General features: G+C 35.7%; 1 protein-coding gene across 1 annotated transcript in view; it reads left to right on the forward strand.

Moving 5' to 3' along the window:
* LOC146400050 (uncharacterized) overlaps positions 1-25968 on the forward strand; it is a 260931-nt gene that overhangs the window by 26633 nt on the left and 208330 nt on the right. The window contains exons 4-5 of the mRNA XM_084977290.1: positions 19777-19926; positions 20705-20813. The gene's annotated coding sequence lies outside the window, so the exon portion shown is untranslated. The remainder of the gene's footprint in view (positions 1-19776; positions 19927-20704; positions 20814-25968) is intronic.

Raw genomic sequence — 25968 nt, forward strand, 5'->3', positions numbered from 1 at the left:
CCCGTTTTATACTCTTGCCTCCTTTGTCAAAGATTAATTGACCATGGGTGTCTGGGTTTATTTCTGTGTTCTCTGTTCTTTTGCATTGGTCTATATGTCTGTTCTGGTACCAGTACCACACCTTCTTGATTATTGTGGCTTTGTAATATTGCCTAAGGTCTGGGAGAGTTACGTCTCCTGCTTGATTTTTGTTCCTCAGAATTGCTTTGGCAATTCTGTGTCTTTTGTGGTTCCCTATAAATTTTTGGATTGTTTGTTCTAGTTCTGTGAAAAATGTCATGGGTAATTTGATAGGGATTGCACTGAATCTGTAGATTGCTTTGGGTAGAGTATGGCCATGTTTACAATTTTAATTCTTCCAATCCAGGAGCATGGAATATTTTTCCATTTCTTTGAATTCTCTTTAATTTTCTTAATTAATGTTTTATTAAGAAGTCTTTCACCTCCTTAGTAAGGTTTATTCTTAGGTATTTAATTTTTTAGGGTGTGATTTTAATAGGTATTTTATTTTTTATTCATTTTCTAAAACTTCATTGTTAGTATACAGAAATGCAACTGATTTCTGAATGTTAGTCCTATATCCTGCTGCTTTGCTGAATTCGTTGATCAATTCAGGTAGTTTTTGTGTGGAGTCCTTAGGTTTTTCTGTATATAATATCTGTCATCTGCATACAGTGACAATTGTACCTCTTCTCTTCCAATTTTTATACTCTTTCTTTCTCTTTCTTTCTTTCTTTCTTTCTTTCTTTCTTTCTTTCTTTCTTTCTTTCTTTCTTCCTTCCTTCCTTCCTTCCTTCCTTCCTTCTTTCTCTTTCTTTCTCTCTTTCTCTCTCTTTCTCTCTCTTTCTTTCTTTCTTTCTTCTTTCTTTCTTTCTCTCTCTCTTTCTCTCTCTCTCTCTCCTTCCTTCCTTCCTTCCTTCCTTCCTTCCTTCCTTCCTTCCTTCCTTCCTTCCTTCTTTCTTTCTTTCTTTCTTTCTTTCTTTCTTTCTTTCTTTCTTTCTTTCTTTCTTTCTTTCTTTCTTTCTTTCCTTCTTTCTTTCTTTCTTTTTGCCAGATTGCTGTGGCTAGGACTTCCAATTCTATGTTGAATAAAATGATGAGAGTGGGCATCCTCATCTTGTTCCAGATTTTAGTGGAAAGGCTTTCAGCTTTTCTCCTTTGAGTATTATATCTGCTGTGGGTTTGTCATAATGACTTTTATTATGTTAAGTTACGTTCCTGCTATACCCACTTTGGTAAGAGTTTTTATCATGAATGGATGTTGGACTTTGTCAGATGCTTTTTCTGCATCTGTTCAGATGATCATGTGGTTTTTGACTTTTCTTTTGTTAATGTGGTGTATGATGTTGATTGATTTCCATATGCTGAACAATTCTTGTGAACCTGGGATGAATCCCACCCAGTCTTGGTGCATGATCTTTTTTATATGTTGTTGGATTCATTTGACTAAAATTTTGTTGAGAATTTCTGTGTCTATATTCATCAAAGATATTGGCCTATAATTTGCTTTTTCGGCAGTATCTTTGGTCTTGGTATTAGGGTGATGGTGGTTTCATAGAATGTTTTTGGGAGTGTTCCTTCTTCTTCAACCTTTTGAAAAAGTTTAAGAAGAATGGGTATAAGTTCTTTGTATATTTGGTAGAATTTGCCTGTGAAGCCACCTGGTCCTGGACTTTTGTGTGTAGGGAGTGTGTTTTATTACATAGTCAATTTCATTTCTAGTGATTGGTCTGTTCAGTTGATCTCTTTCATCTATATTCAGTTTTGGTAGGCTGTAAGTCTCTAGAAAGTTGTCTGTTTCTTCTAGGTTGTCAAATTTGCTGGCATACAATTGTTCATAGGATTCTCTTATGGGTTTTTTGTATTTCTGCATTATCCATTGAGATTTCTCCTTTTTTGTTTCTTATTTTGTTTATTTGAGTTCTTTCTCTCTTCTTGGTGAGTCTGGCCAGAGGTTTGTCAATTTTGTTTACCCTTTCAAAGAACCAACTCTTGGTTTTATTGATTTTTTTCCTTTTTTTTTTGAATCTCTATTTTATTTATTTTCTCTCTGATCTTTATGATTTCCTTCCTTCTGCTAACTTTAGGTTTTGATTGTTCTTCTTTTTCTAATTCTTTTAGGTGGTAGGTTAAGTTGTTGACTTGAGATTTTTCTTCTTTTCTGAGGGAGGCCTGAATCTCTATGAACTTCCCTCTAAGCACTGCTTTTGTGGCACCCTAGATTCTGAATGATTGTTTTCATTATCATTTGTCTCAAGGTAGTTTTTAATTTACCTTTTGATTTCTTCATTGACCCATTGGTTTTTTAGTAGCATGTTGTTTAGTCTCCATGTAGTTAGGTTTTCTCATTTCCTTTTCATGGTTGATTTCTAGTTTCATGCCATTGTGATCAGAAAAGATACTTGAAACAACTTCTGTAGTCTTAAATTTGTGGAGGGTAGTTTCATGCCCCAGTATATGGTCAGTCCTTGAGAATGTTCCATGTGTACTAGGAAAAAAATGCATATTCTTATTTTTTTGGATGTAATATCCTGAAAATGACAATGAAGTCTAACTTTTCTATTGTGTCATTTAGGATCTCTGTTGCCTTATTGATTTTCTGTCTAGAGGTTCTGTCCATTTATGTGAGTAGAGTGTTAAAGTCTCCTACTATTATTGTATTCTGATTAATTTCCCCTTTTATGTCTGTTAGTATTTGTTGTATGTATTTGGGTGCTCCTATATTAGGGGCATATATACTGACAATTGTAATATCCTCTTCGTGAATGGTTCCTTTCCTATTAAATAGTGTCCTTCTTTGTCCTTCTTTATGACCTTCGTTTTAAAGTCTGTTTTGTCTGATGTGAGTATTGCGATCCTGCTTTCCTGTCTTTTCCATTGGCAAAAATAGCTTTTTCCATCCCCTCACTTTCAATTTATGTGTGTCCTTTACCCTAAGGTGAGTATCTTATAGACAGCATACTATAGACTCTTGCTTTTTTATCCAATCTTCCATTCTGTCTTTAGATTGGAACATTGAGTCCATTAACATTTAAGGTAATCATTGATAGATATGTATTTATTGCAATTTTAGACCTTGTTTTCCAGTTGATTCTATGTTTCTCCTTTGTTCCTTTCTTTTTTTGGTTGGATTATTTCCTTTTACTTAATGCTTATATCCTTTTCTTTTTAGTTTTTGTGAATGTAATGTTTGGTTTTGATTTGTGGTTTCCCTGTTTTCCAAGTTAACATACTTGCTTTAGCTTGATATATAGGCTCAAACACATTCTAAAAAAAAAGAAGAGTCTAGATTTACTCACTTTCCTTCCCCACATTTTGTGATTTTGAAGTCCTTTTTTTAACATCTTCATGTTTGTCCTTTTGCTGTTCCTTATGTTTATTGTCACTTTTACAATATATTGTAAATATATATTATATTGTAAATATATATTATATTGTAAATAAATATATTTTTGGATTTAGATCTATATACTGTATTATTTAAGTGATTGCTTTCCAATTGTGACTTACTCCATCCTATTTCTTCTTATTTCTTTTTTATTTAGAGAAGCCTTTTCAGTATTTCTTTCAGAATGGGTTTAATGATGCTATACTCTTTTAGTTTTTATCTGTTGGAGAAATTCTTTATTTCTCCTATCTTATTTTATTTTCTTGTATTTTGGCTTTTTGTCTTTTTAGGGATGCACCTGCAGCATATGGAGGTTCCCAGGCTGGGGGTTCAATCGGAGCTGTAGCTGCCAGCTTATGCCACAGCAATAGCAATGATAGATCTAAGCCATGTCTGTGACCTATACCACAGCTCATGGAAATGCCGGATCCTTAACCCACTGATCAAGGCCAGGGATCAAACCTGTGTCCTCATGGATTCTAGTTGGGTTCATTAACATGAGCCATGACAGAAACTCCTCTCCTTCGATTTTAAATGATAGTCTTGCTGGGTAGAGTATTCTAGGCTGCAGATTTTTCCCTTTAGAACTTTGGATATTTCTTGCCACTCTCTTCTGGCCTGTAGTGTTTCTGTAGAGAAATCAGCTGATAGCCTTATGGGAGTTCCCTTATAATTAATGCTTTGTGTTTCTCTTGCTGCCTTTAGAATCCTCACTTCATCTTTAACTTTTGCTATTTGTATTATGATATGTCTTTGTTTGGGCCTGCTTGGGTTCAACTTGTTTGGAGCCCTGTGTGCTTCCTGTATATTGATATCTGTTTCCTTTAGATTTGGAAAGTTTTCAGGCATAATTTCTTCAAATATATTTTCAATTGCCTTTTCTTTTCCTTCTTCTTCTGGAATCCCTATTATGCATAGATTTGCCCACTTTATCTTATCCCATAGATCTCTTATATTGCTTTCATGTTTTTTCATTTGTTTTTCTATCTGCTGTCTGCTGGGTGATTGCCATTATTCCATCTTCCAAGTCACTAATTCATTCCTCTGCATTATTCTTTCTGCTCTTTAGTGCCTTTAGCTCAGTTAGTGTCTCTGGAAATGAATTTTCTAATTTTTCTTGGCTCCTTATATTTTCTAGTTACTTTCTACAGTAATCTGCATTACTGTTCATATCTGCTCTTAATTCCTACATATTCTTCCTTAATTCCTTCATATTTTCACTGTCTCCCTTAGAACACTGTGTCTATTAGATTGCATAGGTCTGTTTCATTATTTGCTCCTTCAGGTGAGTTCTCCTGCTCTTTTAACTGGGAATAGTTCCTGAGCATCTTCATTTTGCTTATATTTTTCTTATTCTATGAATTTAGGGAAAGCAAGTACTGTAGTCTTGTATTTTGTCTTTTTGTCTTTTTAAGGATACTTCTATGCAAGAGTGCCCCTTTTTATTTTGTGAGGGGGTTACTATTTATTTTTGGCATGGGGGTTTGGATATTTCCTGTCTATTTCTTTTTATGTAAGCAGACTGTTATCCCTTTGATAGGGGGCTGTGTGTGTTTCCAGGGAGAAGGAGGCAAGGGGCTAGGCTATTAGTCAGCGCCTAGTTGCTGGGATCTTGACATTAGCAAGGACACACTGGAAGGTGGTGCTGGCTACTCCAAGTTGCAGGGCCCTGGTAAGTAGTAATGAGCCTCAGGCAGATTTAGATGATGCCCAGAACACATGGTAGTGGCAGTGGCAGGGTACGTGAGTTTCCAGGCAGTTGAGAGCAACAATGGGTGGTGTTCAGTCTCAATTCCTTCATCTATGGTGCCTTCTGAGGTGATTGGGGCCACAAGTGGTGCCTGTTCACAGACTCCTGTGGGGTGGGCCATGCCCAACTCTAGTGTCAGAGATAACTGTGGTGGTTTGCCCCTGCCACCTCTAGACTATATAAGAAGTACCCCATCCTGATTAGTTCATGCAGGAGGTGCTGAATAGTCTGCTCCTAGTTGCAGTTTCCTGGGAAGTAACAATGATAAGGCGTGTGTAGGCAGTGCCTGGAGCATTTGGCAGTGGCAGCAGCAGGGTGGGTGTGTTCCCAGGGAAGTGAAAGCAACAACAGGTGGTGCTCAATTGCAGTGCCCTCTTCTTTGCCAACTTCTGAGGTGACTGGGACCTTCACAGACCCCCACTGGTGGTGGGCCATGCCTCCCTCTGGTTTCTGAGATGACTGCTGTGGTTTGTCCTGCAACCTGTAGATCATGCAAGAGGAACTACATTGTTCTTAGCCCTCTCTGACCTTAACCCACACAAGAGGTGCCCGGCCATCTGTAGTGTGCAAAGGATTCACCCAGTCTCCTGTAGCCTGAGAAAGTGGTGCCTTTCCACCCAGAGCCTGCACCAGAGGTGCTATGCCCTCTGAGAGTCTGTTCATGCACAGGGGAAGAGATTCTTATGGCTGTCCATCCCTCCTCCTCTCCCTGTCCCCAACAATGGTGCCTTGATTCCCCTAAGGGCCCAGATATCCTCCCATGTTCCCTTGGCTGTGGCATTTCACTCCCTAGCCCATGGTGCACTACTCCCTAGCCCTTCAGGCTGTCTCCACACAGCCAACCCTAATCCTCTCCCTGGAACTGACCTCTGGAACCTGAGTCTCAGAATCCAGTCCCCGCTCAAGCATTTCAGTCTATGGTGTCTGGGGAGGTGGTGCAGATGGGCTATGAAACTCTCACTCTGCTTTGCCCTCCTCAGTCCAGCTGCTGCACTTTTTTCAGCAACTTTGATGTCCTTCTGTCTCGGCTGATCTTCCTGTAGATTTGGTGTCTTCCCAGGTGTGTGTTCCTTTCCTTTTTAACACCTCCCACTCAGGAATGCTAGTCCCATCCTGATTCCTTTTCTCTCTCTCTCTTACCTAGCTATGTGGAGTGTTTCTTGCCCTTTTAAAAGGTTTAAGGTCTTCTGCTAGCATTCAGTAGATGTTCTGTGTGAATTGTTATACATGTAGATTTTTTTTTTATTTGGATGTATTTGTGGGAGAAGGTGAGTACCACATCCTACTCCTCCACCATCTTGATTCTTCTCTGATATCAGGGTTTTTATGAACACACACATACACACACACACACACCAGAGCACACACTATTTTTGTTTAAATGAAATGCTGCAATAATTAAGGCAATTATGAAAGATATTCACATGCATAACTGAAATAAAATTTTCAAATAAGAAATCATGGAAATATTAAAAGACTTCATGCATTATTTAGGTCATGGTTGGAAAGTACATCATTTTAAGGTAATAGATTTTTATGAAAATAAATATAAAAATAAAATGTAAAAATTAATTATATAGTTGTTTTAATTATAAAATTGTATTCCAAAATTTATAATATTAAAGAGTATTTAACTTTTATAGTAGTATTTAAATTTTATATATTTATTTATTTTTTCTTTTTATTACTCAATGAGTTTATTACACTAATAGTTGTACAATGATCATCATAACCAGTTTTATAGGATTTACATCCCACACCCTCCAGCACATCCCCCACCCCCCAAACTGTCTCCTTTGGAAACTGTAAGTATTTCAAAGTCTGTGAGTCAGTATCTGTTCTGCAAAGTTCATTCTGTCCTTTTTTCAGATTTCACATGTTAAGTGATAGCATTTGATGTTGGTGTCTCATTGTCTGACTGACCTCACTTAGCATAATTTCTAGGTCCATCCATGTTGCTAAAAATGCTGATATTTCATTCCTTTTAATGGCTGGGTAATATTCCATTGTGTATATGTACCACATCTTCTTGATCCACTCCTCTGTCAATGGACATTTAGGTTGTTTCCATGTCTTGGCTATTGCAGATAGTGTTGCAATGAACATTGGAGTACACGTGTGTTTTTGAGTCATGGTTTTCTCTGGGTGGATACCCAGCAGTGGGATTGCTGAATCAAGTGGTAGTTCTATTTTTAGTTCTCTGAGGAATCTCCATACTGCTTTCCACAGTGGTTGCACCAATTTACAATCCCACCAACAGTGTAATAGGGTTCCCTTTTCTCCACACCCTCTCCAGCACTTATTGTCTGTGGACATTTTGATGATGGCCATTCTGGCTGGTGTAAGGTGGTACCTCATAGTGGTTTTGATTTGCATTTCTCTAATTATGAGTGATATTGAACATCTTTTCATGTGTTTTTTGGCCATCCATTTATCTTCTTTGGAGAATTGTCTGTTTAGACCTTCTGCCTATTTTTTGATGGTTTTTTTTTTTTTTTTTTTTTTGGTATTAAGCAGTAGAAGATGTTTATAAATTTTGGAGATTAATCCCTTGTCAGTCGATTCATTTGCAGATATGTTCTCCCATTCTGTGGGTTGTCTTTTGTTTTGTTTAGGGTTTCCTTTTTTGTGCAGAAACTTTTAAGTTTAATTAAGTCCCATTTGTTTATTTTTGTTTTTACTGTCATTACTCTAGGAGGTGGATCTGAGAAGATGTTGCTGTCGTTTATGTCAGAGTGTGTTTGGCCTATGTTTTCCTCTAAGAGTTTTATAGTGTCTGGTCTTATATCTAGGTCTTTAATCCATTTTGAGTTTATTTTTGTGTATGGTGTTAGAGAGTGTTCTAATTTCATCCTTTTACATGTGGTCATCCTGTTTTCCCAGCACCACTTATTGAACAGGCTGTCTTTTCTCCATTGTATATTCTTGCCTCCTTTGTCATAGATTGGTTGACTGTAGGTGTGTGGGTTTAATTCTGGGATTTCTATCCTGTTCCACTGATCTATGTTTCTGTCTTTGTACCAGTACCGTAAGGTTTTGATGATTGTTGCATTGTAGTATAATCTGAAGTCCGGGAGCCTGATTCCTCCAGCTCCATTTTTCTTTTTCAGGGTGTCTTTGGCTATTCTGGGTCTTTTGTGCTTCCAAAAAGATGTTAAAAACATTTTGTTCAAGTTCTGTTAAAAATGTCCTTGGTAATTTGATGCACTGAATCTAGATTGCCTTGGGTAGTGTAGTCATTTTGATAATATTGTCTCTTCAAATCCAAGAGCATGGTATGTCTTTCCATCTATTTGTGTCATCTTTGATTTCTTTCATCAGTGTCTTACAGTTTTGAGAGTACAGGTCTTTTGTCTCTTTAGGTAGGTTTACTCCTAGGTATTTTATTCTTTTTTTTTTTTTTTACATAATGCATTTATTTTATTTTATTTTATTTTTTTTATAATTTTTTTTTTTATTTTCCCACTGTACAGCAAGGGGATCAGGTTATCCTTACATGTATACATTACAATTACATTTTTCCCCCACCCTTTCTTCTGTTGCAACATGAGTATCTAGACAAAGTTCTCAATGCTATTCAGCAGGATCTCCTTGTAAATCTATTCTAAGTTGTGTCTGATAAGCCCAAACTCCCGATCCCTCCCACTCCCTCCCCCTCCCCCTCCCATCAGGCAGCCACAAGTCTCTTCTCCAAGTCCATGATTTTCTTTTCTGAGGAGATGTTCATTTGTGCTGGATATTAGATTCCAGTTATAAGTGATATCATATGGTATCTGTCTTTGTCTTTCTGGCTCATTTCACTCAGTATGAGATTCTCTAGTTCCATCCATGTTGCTGCAAATGGCATGATGTCATTCTTTTTTATGGCTGAGTAGTATTCCATCGTGTATATATACCACCTCTTCCGAATCCAATCATCTGTCGATGGACATTTGGGTTGTTTCCATGTCCTGGCTATTGTGAATAGTGCTGCAATGAACATGTGGGTGCACGTGTCTCTTTTAAGTAGAGTTTTGTCTGGATAGATGCCCAAGAGTGGGATTGTGGGGTCATATGGAAGTTCTATGTATAGATTTCTAAGGTATCTCCAAACTGTTCTCCATAGTGGCTGTACCAGTTTACATTCCCACCAACAGTGCAGGAGGGTTCCCTTTTCTCCACAGCCCCTCCAGCACTTGTTATTTGTGGATTTATTAATGATGGCCATTTTGACTGGTGTGAGGTGATATCTCATGGTAGTTTTGATTTGCATTTCTCTTATAATCAGCGATGTTGAGCATTTTTTCATGTGTTTGTTGGCCATCTGTTATTTTATTCTTTTGGATGTGATGATAAATGGTATTGATTCCCTAATTTCTCTTTCTGATCTTTCATTGTTAGTATATAGAAATGCAATCAATTTCTGTGTATTAATTTTGTATCCTGCAGCTTTGCCAAATTCATTAATGAGCTCTAACAGTTTCCTGGTAGAGTCTTTAGGATTCTCTAGGTATAGAGTCATGTCGTCTGCTAATAGTGATAGTTTTACTTCTTCCTTTCCAATTTGGATTCCTTTTATCTCTTTTACTTCTCTGCTGTGGATAGGACTTACAAAACTATGTTGAATAGTAGTGGGGAAAGTGGACATCCTTGTCTTGTTCCTGTCCTCAGCAGGAATTCTTTCAGCTTGTCACCATTGAGAATGACATTAGCTCTGGATTTGTCATATATGGCCTTTATTATGTTGCAGTAGATTCTCTCTATGCCCACTTTCTGAAGGGTTTTTATCAGAAATGGATGTTGGATTTTGTCAAAGGCTTTTTCTGTGTCTACTGAGAGGATCATATGGTTTTTATTCTTCAGTTTGTTAATGTGGTGTATCACACTGATGGATTTGCAGACATTGAAGAACCCTTGTATTCCTGGAATAAATCTCACTTGATCATGATGTACAATCCTTTTAATGTATTGTTGGTTGTGGTTTGCTAGTATTTTGTTGAGGATTTTTGCTTCTATGTTCATCAGTGAAATTGGCCAGTAGTTTTCTTTTTTTGTGGTGTCGTTGTCTGGTTTTGGTATCAGGGTGATGGTGGCCTCATAGAATGAGTTTGTGAGTGTCCCTTCCTCTGTGATCTTTTGGAATAGTTTCAGAAGGATAGGTGTTATATCTTCTCTAAATGTTAGATAGAATTCACCTGTGAAGCCATCTGGTCCTGTACTTTTGTTTGTTGGAAGTTTTTTAATCACAGTTTCAATTTCAGTTCTTGTGTTTGTTCTGTTCATCTTTTCTATTTCATCTTGGTTTAGTCTTGGAAGATTGTACTTTTCTAAGAATTTGTCCATTTCTTCAAGATTTTCTGTTTTATTGGTGTATAGTTGTATATAGTAGTCTCTTATGATGCTTTGTATTTCTGTGATGTCTGTTGTTATTTCTTTTTCATTTCTAATTTTATTGATTTCAGTCCTCTCTCTTTTTTTCTTGATAAGTCTGGCTAAGGGTTTATCAATTTTGTTGATCTTTTCAAAGAACAAGCTTTTCATTTCATTGATTTTTTCTATGGTTTTCTTTGTTTCTATTTCATTGATTTCTGCTCTGATCTTTATGATTTCTTTCCTTCTACTAACTTTAGGTCTTGTCTGTTCTTCTCTCTCTAGCTACTTTAGATGTAAAGTTAGCTTGTTTATTTGAGTTTTTTCTTATTTCCTGAGGTGGGCTTGTGTTGCTATAAACTTTCCTCTTAGAACGGCTTTTGCTGCATCCCATAGGTTTTGGAGTGTCATATCTTCGTTGTCATTTGCTTCTAGGTATTTTTTAATTTCCTTTTTGATTTCCTCAGTGCTCCTTTTGTTGTTTAGTAGCATGTTGTTGAGTCTCCACGTGTTTGTGTCTTTTGCAGTTTTTTTCTTGTTGTTCCAGTCATATAGTGTTGTGGTCAAAAAAGATACTTTATATTATTTCAATTTTCTTAAAGTTACTAAGGTTGGATTTGTAGCCCAGGATGTGATCTATCTTAGAGAATGTTCCATGTGCACCTGAGAAGAATGTGTATTCTATTGCTTTTGGATGGAATGTCCTATAAATATCTATTAAGTCCATCTGGTCTGATCCTTCATTCAGGGCCTGTGTTTCCTTTTTGATTTTCTGTCTGGATGATCTGTCCATTGCTGTAAGTGGGGGTGTTAAAATCCCCCTCTGTGATTATGTTATTATCAATTTATCTTCCAAGGTTGTTAGCAGTTGCCTTATATATTGTTGTGAACCTATGTTGGATGCATAGATATTAAAATTGTTATATCTTCCTCTTGGATTGATCCTTTGATCATTGTGTAGTGACCTTCCTTTTCCTTAAAATATTCTTCATTTTAAATTCTATTTTGTCTGATGTGAGTATTGCTACTCCAGCTTTCTTTTGATTCCCGTTTGCATGGAATATTTTCTTCCATCCTTTCACTTTCAACTTGTATGTGTCCCTAGAAGTGAAATGGGTCTCTTGAAGACAGCATATACATGGGTATTGTTTTTGTATCCATTCAGCCAATCTATATCTTTTGGATGGGGCATTTAGTCCATTTACATTGAAGGTAATTGATATGTATGTTCTTATTTTCATTTTATTAATTGTTTTGAATTTGTTTTTGTTGCTTTTTTTTCTTCCCTTCTTCTCTTGTTCTCGCCTCTTGTGGTTGATGACTATCTTTAGTATTTTATTTGAGTTGATTTTTCTTATTTGTGTATCAGTTTTAGATTTTTGGTTTACAGTTATTCTGAAGTTTTGATATAAGTGTCTATATATATATGAGATTGTTTTAAGTTGTTGGTCTCTTAATTGCAAGTGCATCTCCAGAGGCCTGCATTTGTACCCTCCTCTTCTCACGATATCTGATTTTGGTGGCATAATTGAGCATGGATCAATTCATATCTTAACTGTATATATACCTTTACTGGTGAGCCTTGTCATTTGTGGTATTTTTGGTTCTTGTTGCTGTCTTTTCTTTTCTGCCTAGAGAAGTTCCTTTAGTATTTGTTGTAAGGCTGGTTTAGTGTTGCTGAATTCTCTTAGCTTTTGCTTATCTGTGAAGCTTTTGATTTCTCCTTCAAATCTGAATGAGAGCCTCGCTGGGTAAAGGAATCTTGGTTGGAGGTTTTTTCCTTTCATCACATTAAGTACATCATGCCACTCCCTTCTGGCCTGCAGAGTTTCTGTTTAAAAATCTGCCAATAACCTTATCGGGGTTCCCTTGTATGTTACTTATTTCTTTTCCCTAGCTGCTTTCAATATTTTCTCTGTCTTTAATCTTGGTCAGTTTGATTAATGTGTCTCGGGGTACTCCTCTTTGGGTATATTTTATATGGTACTCATTGCCCTTCCTGGATTGTGTGAGTGGTTCCTTTCCCATGTTAGGGAAGTTTTTGGCTATTATCTCCTCGAATATTTTTCCTGTCCCTTTCTCTCTCTTTTCTCCTTCTGGCCCCCCTATAATATGGATGTTGGTGCATTTAACGTTGTCCCAGAGTTCTCTGAGACTCTCTTCATTTGTTTTTTATCTTTTTTCTCTTTTCTGTTCCACATCTGTGATTTCCACTAATCTGTCCTCCACCTTGCTTATTAATTTTTCTGCCTCCTGTATTCTGCTGTTGGCTGCTTCTAGTGAATTTTTTATTTCGGTTATTGTATTTTGCATCTCTTCTTGTTTAAGTTTTATATCTTGTATTGCTTTGCTCAGTGTTTCCTGTAAATTATCCATCTTTGCCTTCATTTCATTTCCAGTGTCTTGTATCATCTTCAGCATCAACAGTCTAAAGTCTTTTTCCTGGAGGCTGAGAATGTCCTCATCACTTAGCTGTTTTTCTTTCTTTTTTTTTTTTTTTCTTTCTCCCTTATCTGAGTTATAGTTCTCTGTCTTTTCATTTTTATAGGTTTTTGGTGTGGTGACCTTTTGACAAATAATAGAGTTGTAGCCTCTCTTACTTCTGGTGTCTGCCCCCCTTGTGGCTGAAGTCAGTATGGGGGCTTGCTGTAGGCTTCCTGATGCCTGCCCACTGGTAGATGGAGCTGTATCCTATCCCTCTGGTGGGTGGGGCTTTGTCTCTGGGTGAGATTAGAGGTGTCTATGTGCCTGGGAGGTCTTTAGGCAGCCCATTTACTGATGGGCGGGGCTGTGATTCCCACCTGGATTGTTGTTTGCCCTGGGGCTTCTCAGATCTTCTATTCCACCATCTTAATCCATGAAACTCATAATAGTACTTAAATTTTAAAGTTACTGCATTTAATTTAGTTCATGATCATTTCAATTAAAAAAAAAAACCTAAACCTATTTGGTTATTCATCCCATTGATGATACATTAAAGCCATATTGGCACTGTATACATGAAAAGTCAATAGGAAGAAAAACTCCAAAATCCTATCCATAAAAGCTTTGATAAATCAGTGTGGATCTGGACATGATAAAAAATATGTTTGAATAAATAAAGTCCAAGAGAAAGTATTCATGTGTAGCATATTTTGTTCTTTCTCATCAAATTTCACAATGATAGAAGCATAGGAAAGATTTAAGAGCAAAATTCCTCATACTTTTTCTGTGTGTGAAGGCTAGCATTTTAAACAAAAACTGTTCAAATGATTACTATAGTCTGGTCAACCATTTTCAGCATTTCGAGTCAGTGTGTTCTTAAGATCTTTCTCAAGTATGACTCCTTGGTTTAAAATCCCTTCTGGAGGAGTTCCTACTGAGGTGTAGCGAAAGCATATCCAACTAGGAACCATGAGGTTGTGGGTTTGATCCCTGGCATCACTCAGTGGGTTATGGATCGAATGTTGCTCATGAGCTGTGGTGTAGGTCGTAGACGTGGCTCAGATCTGGTGTTGCTGTGGCTGTGGTATAGGCCAGCAGCTATAGCTCCGATTGGACCCACAGCCTAGGAACCTCCACATGCTGCAGGTATGGCGCTAAAAAGACCAAAAGAAAAAAAATTTCCTTCTGGAAAGCATACTACTGAAAAACACTTACTTGAGTTACATTCTACAGTGCAAAAAAAATCTTAGCCATGTTATTAAATGTACTGAGAGTGATTTCCTATATAATATTTTAATATTAGCATATGACTCAGGTACATTATGTAAGATAGAATTTTTGAAAGATGTATGTTCCAGAAGCATAATGGAAAACTTACCAAGTCTGTGTCTACATTTAATAATAAAATTGAGTAATTATGTTATATTCCTTCACATAAAAATCCATATATATATGTATATATATATATATATATATATATTTTTTTTTTTTTTGGTCTTTTTAAGGCTGTACCAGTGGCTTATGGAGGTTCCCAGGCTAGGGGTCAAATTGGAGCTGTAGCTGCTGGCCTACACCACAGCCACAGCAACATGGGATCTGAGCCATATCTGTGACCTACACCACAGCTCATGGCAATGCTGGATCCTTAATCCACTGAGCGAGGCCAAGGCTAGAACCTGCATCCTCATGGATACTAATCAGACTCACTTCTGCTGAGCCACAACCGGAAGTACCAGCATTTTTTTTATATAGCAGAAACTCATACTATAAATTTTATTATTATTATTTTCACTTTCAGCCAAATTTGATTTTAAGTAACTTAATCATTTAACATTGAGTAATAGGTGTATTTTGCGCCTCTTATAGTATCTTTCAATTAACAAAAGTGTTGAACCAAAATGTTGTTTATTTCAAGTGATCAGAACTTTAACAGGAAATCCAAGAACTAGAGGGTACTATTTTCTGTGTTATCAGAATTGGGAATTTATGAAATTGTGGTCAATGTTGAACCACTGAGAAATAATTAACAGTTTCAGACATAGAAGATGATCCTAATGAAAGAAAAATGTACATATATTTTGAATTAATATGAAGGAATTACGTGCGTATATGAAAGGATGCTATGTGAAAGAAATTTACTGGGGTTTAACTACAAAAAGATCTCGAGGAGTCATATGGAAGAGCTTTTTGATATATTATGCCTTAAAAGCTTCACCAAAGAAGATGGTGAAGCCTCCTTTTTAGAGATCTAAATGAAAAAGTAGACTGGCTTTTATCTTTCAGGCTTAAAACCCATGTAGTGTCAGGAACCCAAACAGACAACCTTTCTGTTCTATGATTCCATTATTTGAAAGGTTTGTGAAATCCAGCCCTTCCATTGCTTTCTGGGGCTTGTCTCCTGCTAAGTCCCATAAGGTATATTTTCCTCCCAGGCACCAACCCATTTAAAGCACAGCAGTCATTGTAGTTGCCAACTCATCAAAAGCAGGGTCTAGTCCAGCATTAACCTAATTGTATGCCGCAACCACTTTCTTGCGTCTGGGAATAGCTCCTTGGCCTCCAGCCAGTATCTGTGGGATTTGATTTTCAAGTGACATAATCAATTACTTTAAAATGTTTACCCCCTGAATGCTGCAGATGGAATGTCATCATCACAAAGGGGCAATTTTACAAATGGATCAAAAGCCTCTGCTCATGTTAGCCAGCATGGCTTTGCCAATGGCCAGAGAGGCTGGCCCCTGCTTTCTCTAGACTCCTATTTTCTCAGTAATGATGCAGTATCTTGTTCATTATGATTCACTCTGAGATGATGAAGTCATTATGTGCCTTGCCTTTTCCTTCACAGAGCATTGGTAAGCACTTTAAGGAAAATTTTATATAAATCTTTGAAATTTCTGGCAAGGAAATTAGGCAGACATCTGGAAAAGAAGCAGCATCACTTATCCCCATCCAAAATGTATTTTTGCTTCATGTCTATGCTTTTTTTCAAAAGTTTTATGTATAAGGTCCTCTTAGCCATGAGCCTTTCTTGAGTAAAACTGCGTGAATAGTCTATGGGCTATCTTCTGTATCTTAGAGAAAGAAGTCTATGTTTCTGTTCCTTCCCTACATTTCAGAAAGCTATGGCATGGTGTAGAGCTGTCACATGTATTAAATCAACAGCATTTACTGTTGGCAGGAAAATATAATCTGCACCCAATAAGTTGAAACATAAATACAACCTCACAAGGAAGTTAGTCAATAAGAGCATTTCTTCTCCATCTGTTGCTGCTGAGTTTGGCTATAGTTTCCCCTTATGGTGGTTTGTAGTCTCTGTCTTCTGATATGTTCTCCTTGGTAGAGACTTTATGAGGTGGTTTCCTGACCTATTATAAGTCTCTTTTCCACACTCATTGAGTGGCTGCCTTGATTCATCTCAACAGCACCTTCAGAAATTCTGGTGGAAATCTTTTCTTAGTTCAGGTTTTTAGATGTTGGCTGTATAACGAAATAAGGAGTTCCATATTTCAAAGTAGTGTGTTTGGAAGGGTGCCCAGAGTAAAGAAAGCATTAATAGGCATAAAGAGCTAGCATATGGATGCTATACAAGGTATAATGGAAAATGTCCAAATAGAGTAGTGGAACTTTCCAATCAAAGAGTGTGAGGGGCAGTGGGGAAAATATGTTCTCTCTTATGTTTCTGCCAAAATGTAAGGACAATACAACCTATAGAGTACATTCAACAGATGCTGGAGACTGAAAAAAAAAAACCAAAAAACCACTAGTTGCAGCCAGATTAGTTTAAAATCACACATTATTTACGTCTGAATTTGATTGCAGCTATATTCTATGTTATCTGATCTATTTGATCTGTGCTCTTTTATCTATATTATTTCATTAGATTGTAGCATATTGTTCACACAGAAAAAAAACACTAAAAATAATTTTCTTTGGAAAGGCCAGTCTAAAAAAGATCTATAGTCTGTCCTGAACTCAATCTGTTGGTTATTGTCATCAAGTTCCTATTATGCACCTTGGTATACATGAGGAATATAAGTGGTAAATAAGGCATAACTTCTTCTTTTCAGAGACTTAAAAGTTAGCTGAAAATGATAACTGGCAACATTTTCTTTGTCCACTAGTGCAATTATTTCAAGATTTTTGATTATGAAATGTTTTTGTTCCTAAATTCTAAGGAACACTTCTTATTTGGTGTCCTGAATATAAATGTTCATTAAATTGTTTTTATGCGGTGTACGAAGCTTTTACATAAAGTGTTGTCATGTGCTTTATAACATTTAAAGATTCTTCTGATGGTAGATATAATGACATTCTACCACTTGGATAGATGAAAGGCAGAATTTTTTGTTACTACAGCTCCAAATTAGAGAAGCCTTCCAGGCAAGGCCTGTAGGGCGGATGCCCCCAGAGACAGAGTTAGAACAAACTGGAGCTGTAAGATGGGGCTTATGGATGGCAAGCAGGGTGGGGTTAGCAAGGTTTCTCAGGTGTCCTAAAGATTGGCTAAATTGGGTGATTTTGTGAGATCCTAGATCTAGGGTATGTCCCTAGTTATCTCTTACCTGACCTTGGGGTGATTAGGGCTGATGCTGTCAATTGTGGCTTTGAGTGTGAAAGCCCAATAACAGAGTAGTCTGTTGGGTGTAAAGAATTAGCTATTCAAGAAAAGAAATGGATCAACCCCTAATCAGGGCCTCAAATGTGGCTTAAGACAGCACAGTTTAAAAAAAATATAAGACCTTGGAGTTCCCGTCGTGGCGCAGTGGTTAAAGAATCCGACTAGGAACCATGAGGTTGCGGGTTCTGCCCCTGCCCTTGCTCAGTGGGTTAAGGATCCGGCGTTGCTGTGAGCTGTGGTGTAGGTTGCAGACGCAGCTCGGATCCCGCGTTGCTGTGGCTCTGGCATAGGCCGGTGGCTACAGCTCCGATTGGACCCCTAGCCTGGGAACCTCCATATGCCGCGGGAGCGGCCCAAGAAATAGCAAAAAAAAAAAAAAAAAAAAAAAAAAAAAAAAAAAAAAGTCAAAAAAATATATATATAAGACCATATTACATAATGCTACAAACTCTAAAAATCTTCTTTCAAAGGTTTTAGACATTCATTCATATAATATATTTGCAATAGTGAAGACACATTGGGTATTGACAGCATGATGAACATGGAGAAATGAAAATGAATCACAGGCTTTCAGTTCAGTGAGAGAGAAAACAATAACAATGTAGCAGATATTGTAAGAGAGTCATTGAAAAAGAAACAGATTGCCACTATGTATAAAATAGACAGGTAACAAGGACCTACTATATAGCACAGGGAAATTTACTCAATACACTGTAAGCACCTGAAAAGGAATGAATATGTATCTGATTTACTTTGCTATACCCCAGAATTAAAACAACTTCGTAAAACAATTTTATTGGAACATAGTTGTTTTTAAAACTATATTCCAATAAGATTTTTTTAAATTATTCTGTTCAAATTTTCCCTTATTGCCTAAAATATGTCTCTTTACAGTAAAACTGAATTATGATTGAAACAAGATACAATTACTGAATTTGGTTGTATGTCTTCTCTCAAGGCATGCATAAACAGAGTTTACTCAAACTAATCTCTCCCACTCCAATGTCATTACCACTTTCATGGCATTAGCTTATGGACAGTTGTCCTTGGAATGTCCTGTTCTCTGAAACTAATTATTTCATAGTTTTGCCATTGAATCTCCTGTGCTACTCTTATACAAATTGTATACACATAGATGAATTTTACTTCATTACTCAATCCATAATTTCTGTCTTCTGTCAAGCTTGGCCTATTACATCTATTGTGATAACTGACACATTTGGACTTATTTCTACCATTTTTATTTTATTTTACCTTATTTCTACAATCTTTTTTAAAAATTAGAGTTGATTTACAATGTCGTGCCAACTGCTGCTATACAGTAAACTGATTGATTTATATATATATATATTATATACATACACACATTCTTTTTTTAATATTATTAGCTATTCAAGAAAAGAAATGGATCAACCCCTAATCAGGGCCTCAAATGTGGCTTAAGACAGCACAGTTTAAAAATATTATATATATATATATATATATATATATATATATATATATATATACACATCCTTTTTTTAGTATTATTTTCTATCATGGTCTAATCACAGGAGTTTAGATATAGTTCCCTGTACTATACAGTAAGACCTTATTCTAAGCATAATAGTTTGTGTCTACTAACCTTCTACCACCACTAATGTGTCACTTTTTGTTTCCATTTTTCTTATATTTTACTTTTTTGGCATAATGATTGTTTGTTCCTTTTAATCCCCTAATTTTTAAGTAGAAATATTTGAAATTTATTACATATTTATTTAACTTAATAATTTTCTAAAGTTATTCAATATCTCAATCCCCTACCAAACAATACAAAGTACTTAGAATACTTTAATTCTGATCTCACCTTTCTTGATTTGTATGTTACTGTTATATATGTTATTTTTATTTCTTATTAAATATATAATTAGATTATAGTATTATTATATACACAATATATATTTCATTTTACTTATATATTTAGTTGTTTCTTTGCCTGTTTTTCCTTGTTGCATCTTGGGTCCTTTTACATTCTCCTTAATTATATATGATTGAAATTCTTTTCTATGAATGTAAACTCATTGGAACATTTATTCATTTTTATTTCTATTTCCTTTTTATTTTTTCTTTTCTTTATTTGTATTGTTTTTATTTCTGTTGATTGTTTTATTTGTCTCTAAAATTTTCTTTAGTTTTCTTATGAATGCAATACTGAATTAAAAGTGTGTGTGTTTTTATTGATTTAAAATCTCATGGTTTCATTTCTAGAGGCCTATTAGATATTCAGACCCCATACTTCAGAGGAAAAATGTCACAGAATGTTTTGATGACTGGTAGGAGATATGAGAAGGCTACTTATACACCTGAAGTAAGATCTAGAAAAGGAAGTCCATGTAGAGATGGAGAGCAAGTCAAGGAGTAAGTGTTCAAAGGGGATGAGGTTTTGAAAGAAAAATCTTCTGAATGTTTTTATAGTATAATAAGGAGTTTGATTCAAGGTCATTGATACTAACATATCAAGACTTACTGTCACTATGACGATTAATATTCAAGCTAGTATATTATAATGTTTTAAAAATAAATGGAGTTCTGTAATTTTTGTTAACATACGTCTACAACTAATAGCTCTCTTAATATTAATACCTTTAACTTTTAAAGACTCTCTTTGGAAAATAAAAACAATGGTTATGGCTTACTAAAGACACACCAGAAGTCTAGCCTCCCTAAAACACACAGAGTAAAAGTGTGTTTGTATGTGTGTGTTTTAAAAATCCCTTTCCATCTGGCTTAAATGCCTTCTTTGAGATTTGTTGCATATGGTTATCAACTTTGACCCAGGGATGGAATTTAAAAGTCAACCCACCATCTGGCAGTCTTTTTGGCCTTGCTCCTGAGATGAGTTTTCAGAGAAGCTCAAACCGTAGCAACAACATGGGACTCTTAGCTCATTACTCTCAATATTTCTCACAACTCATATTTATACAGTCCTTTATACCAGTCATGCAAAGAAGAGTTCTCTCTTCTATAATTCAGATTACTTAAAGGAAGGTGTACTGTTTTACCTGCTTCTTGCACTCCCTCTGTATCTAGTAGGACTTAGCATGGTGTTTTACAAAGGCATATTGAATGAATAATTCAATAAGTTAACAACTTGATTCCCATTTTCTGAAAATGCCCCTTATATCCTTTCTCTTAGCCATGTTTCTTGTCCTCTGAGCCTCAAATTAAAAGACAACTCCTAACCAGTACCATAATCTCCAGTACTTACCAACCAAAAGATGTGTCTGAAATGTGCTTTCCATCAGGTATGGCTGTGCAAACATAAATATCATGTTCTCCTTTTTTTTGTAAATAAATTGGGTGCCATGTAAGTGCAGGTGCATGACATTCTATTTAATTTATTTTATATAGTACAGATTTGCATAACTGTAATCTTCCTTTAAATTACTATAAAGAGCACACTTTGCCAGAAGTATTAAATTTATAATAAACCAGAGATATCAAGACAATTGAGTGCTTAGTTTCTAAAATTACTCACTTGCAACTAAAAAAAATTATTTCTACAATGAAAACAGAAACAACAATAACAAAAATAACAAAAACGATGGCTTTTTCAGGTCAAAAACACTTAATTCAGTGACTTTGCAAGAACCATCCTATAAATTGCTACTCTGTCATAATTAATACAAGACTCATTTACCAGAGAAGCCAAAAAAGAGATAAAGACAAAAATAATTAACTAGAGTAAAAGAAAACATCTATTTGTTTTCAATTATTTTGAAATATTCAAATATTTTTAACTGGGAAATGTTCTCTCTTTGGGATGATGTGTAATTGTTTCAGTTATATAACATAGGCTTTTGTAAAAGTGAAAGAAAAATCTAATCTGTATCATCTTCACATGAAGTATGAACATCACATGTAAATATAAGGTTTCCAGTACATCTGTTTCATAATCCTCCTCCCAAGGATGACTAGCTAAAGAACTTAAATATCATGACAACTCTAAACCAGCTGCCATTCTCAAAGAGCCTTTCTTGGAAAGAGTTTAGTGAAGGTTCATAAAGAATGCCATTCTTTGAAGTAAGATTGGAGATACCAGAAAAAATGTTCTTTTTCAGAAGTTGAGCTGTCAGGTATCCTCAAATTTGCTACTAATCTAAAAAAGATATTTCCCTGGATTCGTACTTGTGATACAAACATTTACATAAAACTAAGATTTGGGGCAAATCATGGGTTGCCACAAATATGATTTATCTCACTGGAAAATATTGTTCAGTGTTCATAATTCATATGCCTGCTTGATTCATATTTTACTCATGTATACCATTCTTATGAAATAGGCCACTCAGATTTTATAAAGAAACTGATATGTGCTTTCTTTTTCTTTTAGTTTTTTTTAAGTTATTGGAGTATGGCTGATTATGATTTCTGCTGTACAACAAAGTGACTCAGTTATACATGGACACACTGGAGTGTGCTTTCTTTTTCAACATTGTCCAGTATCCTCCCTTCATTCATGCTTTCTTTCTTCTAAGAATATGATGGGTAACCTAGAATAAACATAGACCTATGATAGCACAATTCATATTGGATGTTTATCCATAAAAAGCTTCATTTTTGGAGTTCCCTGGTGTCTCAGTGGGTTAAGGATCCGGCATTGTCCCTTCTATGTCTTGAGGGTTCGATCCCTGGCCAGGGAACTTCCACATGATTCAGGGCATAACCAAAGGGGGAAAAAAAAAACCTTCATTTCCTAGGCCACAGTAAGACATTTAACCACTAAAATCATACAGTTTTCACTCACATTGAATGTTATATATTCAATTACCTTTTATTCTTATGTAAGATAATTTAAAACTGTAATTTAAAGCAAAGTTTCTAAAAAAGTAAAAGATAATTTAATCCCTTCCCCTAAAAATCTAGATGTATTCTAAACTGTCAAGATTAGAATGAAGCATTAGAAGGAAATATTTAGATGATAAGTGCTGTGATATAGCCCTCAAAATGACAAGTTTCACGTGACAAACAGAGCAAAAGTTTTTCAGTGAATTGCAGTTGAGCAGATAGATTTTCCCAATGGGCAAATACTCAAAGATAAAATTCACAGAAAGTGACTGACAAAGCTTGTTTAACATTTTATATATTCTTCTTTGTAGAAAAGCCACAAAAGTGTGATTGAATATGTGTAATTAATTTGCAAACCCTAAGGAACTAATAAATTTGTAGATAACTTATCACTAGTAATAGTAATGGTTGTAATAATAATTATGGTAGTAATTAGCCTTAGTACTACAAGTAGTAATAGTTGATGTTTATTAAGCTCCTACTTTGTGCCTAAAATATGTAGTAAACTATATGGCAATTTATATGAATTAAGCATATGGTCCAACATCATAATGCTTCTTTTTTTTGGCTGCCTCTGCAGCATGTGAAGTTACCAGGCCAGGGAGGGACCAAACCCAAGTCACAGCAAGTGACAATGTCAAATTCTTAACTGTTAGGCCACCAAGGAATTCCCAAGATCATAATGTTTGAATGAGGTAGATCCAGAAAGAGAAACCAGTGTGACTCCAGAGCCTGCACTATTGGTCACCATGCTGCACTACTTCCATTTGTGAAACCTTATCACCATTTGAGGGGATGAGAGCACAGATGAGATATAAACAAAGTCCTTAGAAATACTGCATTTCGAAGTATGTTTTTTCATAATTATTTAATTTTTTTGTCACCATTATATAGGTTATGGGCATTTGAAAATGGAGAAAAAAGATAAGTGAGGAAAAAAAAGCAGTCTAGGCAGACAAGAGAAACAAAAATCACAATTCCAAAACCATTTAAATGTTGTGCTAAATCAGCTTACCTTGAAAAGCTTCTAAACAGAGAGCAATAAGAGAAAAAGCGAAAAAAGGAAACAGACTCACATTCCATTATGCAGTGAACACTGGCAACTGCTGTATTTAAATTGACACAGTATTGTACCAGTCATGTTAGTATATTTTCCTGCCTCATTCACAACCCATCAGAGAGCAATTACCCCATCTAGAGTTGCTGGGTTTGGCTGTCCTGGTACACATAAATCCAAAATCCTGAATATTGCTGGTCACATTAGCCTAGACATACAACCCACATGTAGAGGAGGGATTCCTAGGCTGAACTGAGCCAGTCAGATTGTTTCTTTTAAGAACTTCAAGAACACAGGATGTAATCAGCCAATAATGGATGCCAGCCAAATGATATATTTTAGGATTAAAGGCTGCTAGCTTGAAGTCACTTAAGTGTGAATAAATAAGCAGAGGAAGCCATGCTACTGACAGAAATAGGAAAGTACAGCAAATAAGCAGAGAGAGGCAAAATGGGAGACCTGAGACCTGAAGTCTCTGAGAGACACAAGTTACAGTCAACTTCTGACAGCTTTCCAGGTTCTACCAGACCAGTCTACCTTTGTCCATTCTTCGAAGTCTCCGAGTCTGGGTTTCTGACATAACAACCCCCTACTCAGTCTTTTTTTAAGTGACTCGTAAATCCTTGAAATTAAAATGGCCTTGATTAGAAGAAAATAAAAATAGCATATCAATCTCTATTTTCTTATTAGTAGATGCTTTAACTTGGTTTGGATTCAAGCAAGGGGAAGTGAGAAATGGAAAAGTATTGCTTTTTGTAGATTGTTTTGTTTTGAATGGATAGACTTAAGGTAAATTTGATTCCCTGAAGCTCCCTCTCTGATGAGATAGTCACTAAACCAGGTCCCCTTGTTCAGCAGATAAAACCTAGAAGGGGTCTCAGCTTCTGATCAAAAGAACAGCTGGAAAGTAGAAGATAAAGTAACAGAGAGATTTTTCATTATTCACAAGAGGAAAAGATTATACTAAATCAAATATGATTGCTTCCAAGTTATTCAGTTTATTTCAAATATGTCTCATTACATGGTTTTTTTTCACCATGGAATAGATTTTAAATTGGTGACATTACAAAATAATGACTTTTTTGTCATTAATTTCTGCAAAGAAAAGAAATTACATTACATTTTTGACCCATCCAATTAATATTTACTGGATGTCTAACCTCTGCTTGGTGCCAGGGTTTCAAAGGAAAATAAGATATATTCCCAGTATAAAAGTAGCTTTCAATTTAGTGGGAAGAATACTGATCTTGAAGTATGAAAAACTTAAACTTTTAAATGATATTTTAAAACTTGATAGTAACTTATTAATATTTCTAAGGATGAAGTTATGGTTAAGGTAGGTTAAGCATTTTAAGCAAAATGTAAAACATCTACTCAACTGAAATAATGAATCTATTTTTATTAAATGTTCTTTATGAAATATTCTACCCAATGAACATTAAATTAAAAACAAATCTGCCTAATGATTTAATCAGGTGCTTAATGAAATACTTAAATTCAGTAATGTCATAAAAATTCTGTCTGGCAAAAATAATATTTAGCACATTATTCTCCTATGGTTTCTTACAGATTAACTTGTGAAATACCTAATTTAGGATTCTTTACTTAAACCCAAGGAATTGTATGCTAAGTTATGTTGTGTAAAAGTAAACACCTAGCATTATTTTAACACAAGGTAGTAATTAGTCAGACATTGACCAATCCTCACCATGTCACTAAACTCAGCATAAAATATATAGTAGGTACTTAATAAAAAATTTGTTGAATAAAGGAGTAAGTCAAGAGAAAGCATTTTAAACTTATTTTCAGTGATAAGCAATACACAAAGTGGAAAACAGAACTTTTACCTTGCTGTACGAAAGTGATAGTTAAAATCATATAATCAACTACAACGAAATTAGGTAATTTAATTTAAATTCATCATTTTTGTGCTATGGTATATGGAACTGTTTCATAGATGACCCTGATAAAAAATTTTCGGATTCCGTAAAGAATAAATATGCTTTTGTTTCTCTCTCAGGCCAGTTCAATTAAAAAAGCAAGAGTTTTTTTCATGGAGTTCCCTTCGTGGCTCAGTGGTGACAAACCCAACTCATATCCATGAGGATGTGGATTTGATCCCTGGCCTTGCTCAGTGGGTTGAGGATCCTGTGTTGCCATGAACTGAGATGTAGGTTGCAGATGTAGCTTAGACCCCGTTTTGCCGTGGCTGTGCTGCCAGCTGCAACTCTGATTCGATCCCTCGCCTGGGAACTTCCATATGTCTCAGGTGAACCCCCACCCCCCCAAAAAAAGCATGAGTTTTTTCCAAAGAAAAATTAAGCTAACTTATGATAGATGTACTTAATATAAAATTGTTTAAATTATTTCAAGAGGGAGATTCTTGATTTTCAGACATGGAAGAGCCAATCAAGGGACATAATTAAAACCAAAGTCAAAGAAATTCATTAAGCTCTCTGAAATATGTAGGTTGTTTTTGTGTGTGAGCAGACAAGGGGAAAAGCATATTGACAACTGGTAATTTTTAGCACAGGTGAATTTAAATCCTTACATTT

Source organism: Sus scrofa, chromosome 9, assembly GCF_054392235.1.
Source record: "Sus scrofa isolate SSC_HxYL_T2T_F1_AM1 chromosome 9, Sscrofa_HxYL_maternal_Yorkshire_Landrace_v2.0, whole genome shotgun sequence".
Classification (NCBI taxonomy): Eukaryota; Metazoa; Chordata; class Mammalia; order Artiodactyla; family Suidae; genus Sus; species Sus scrofa.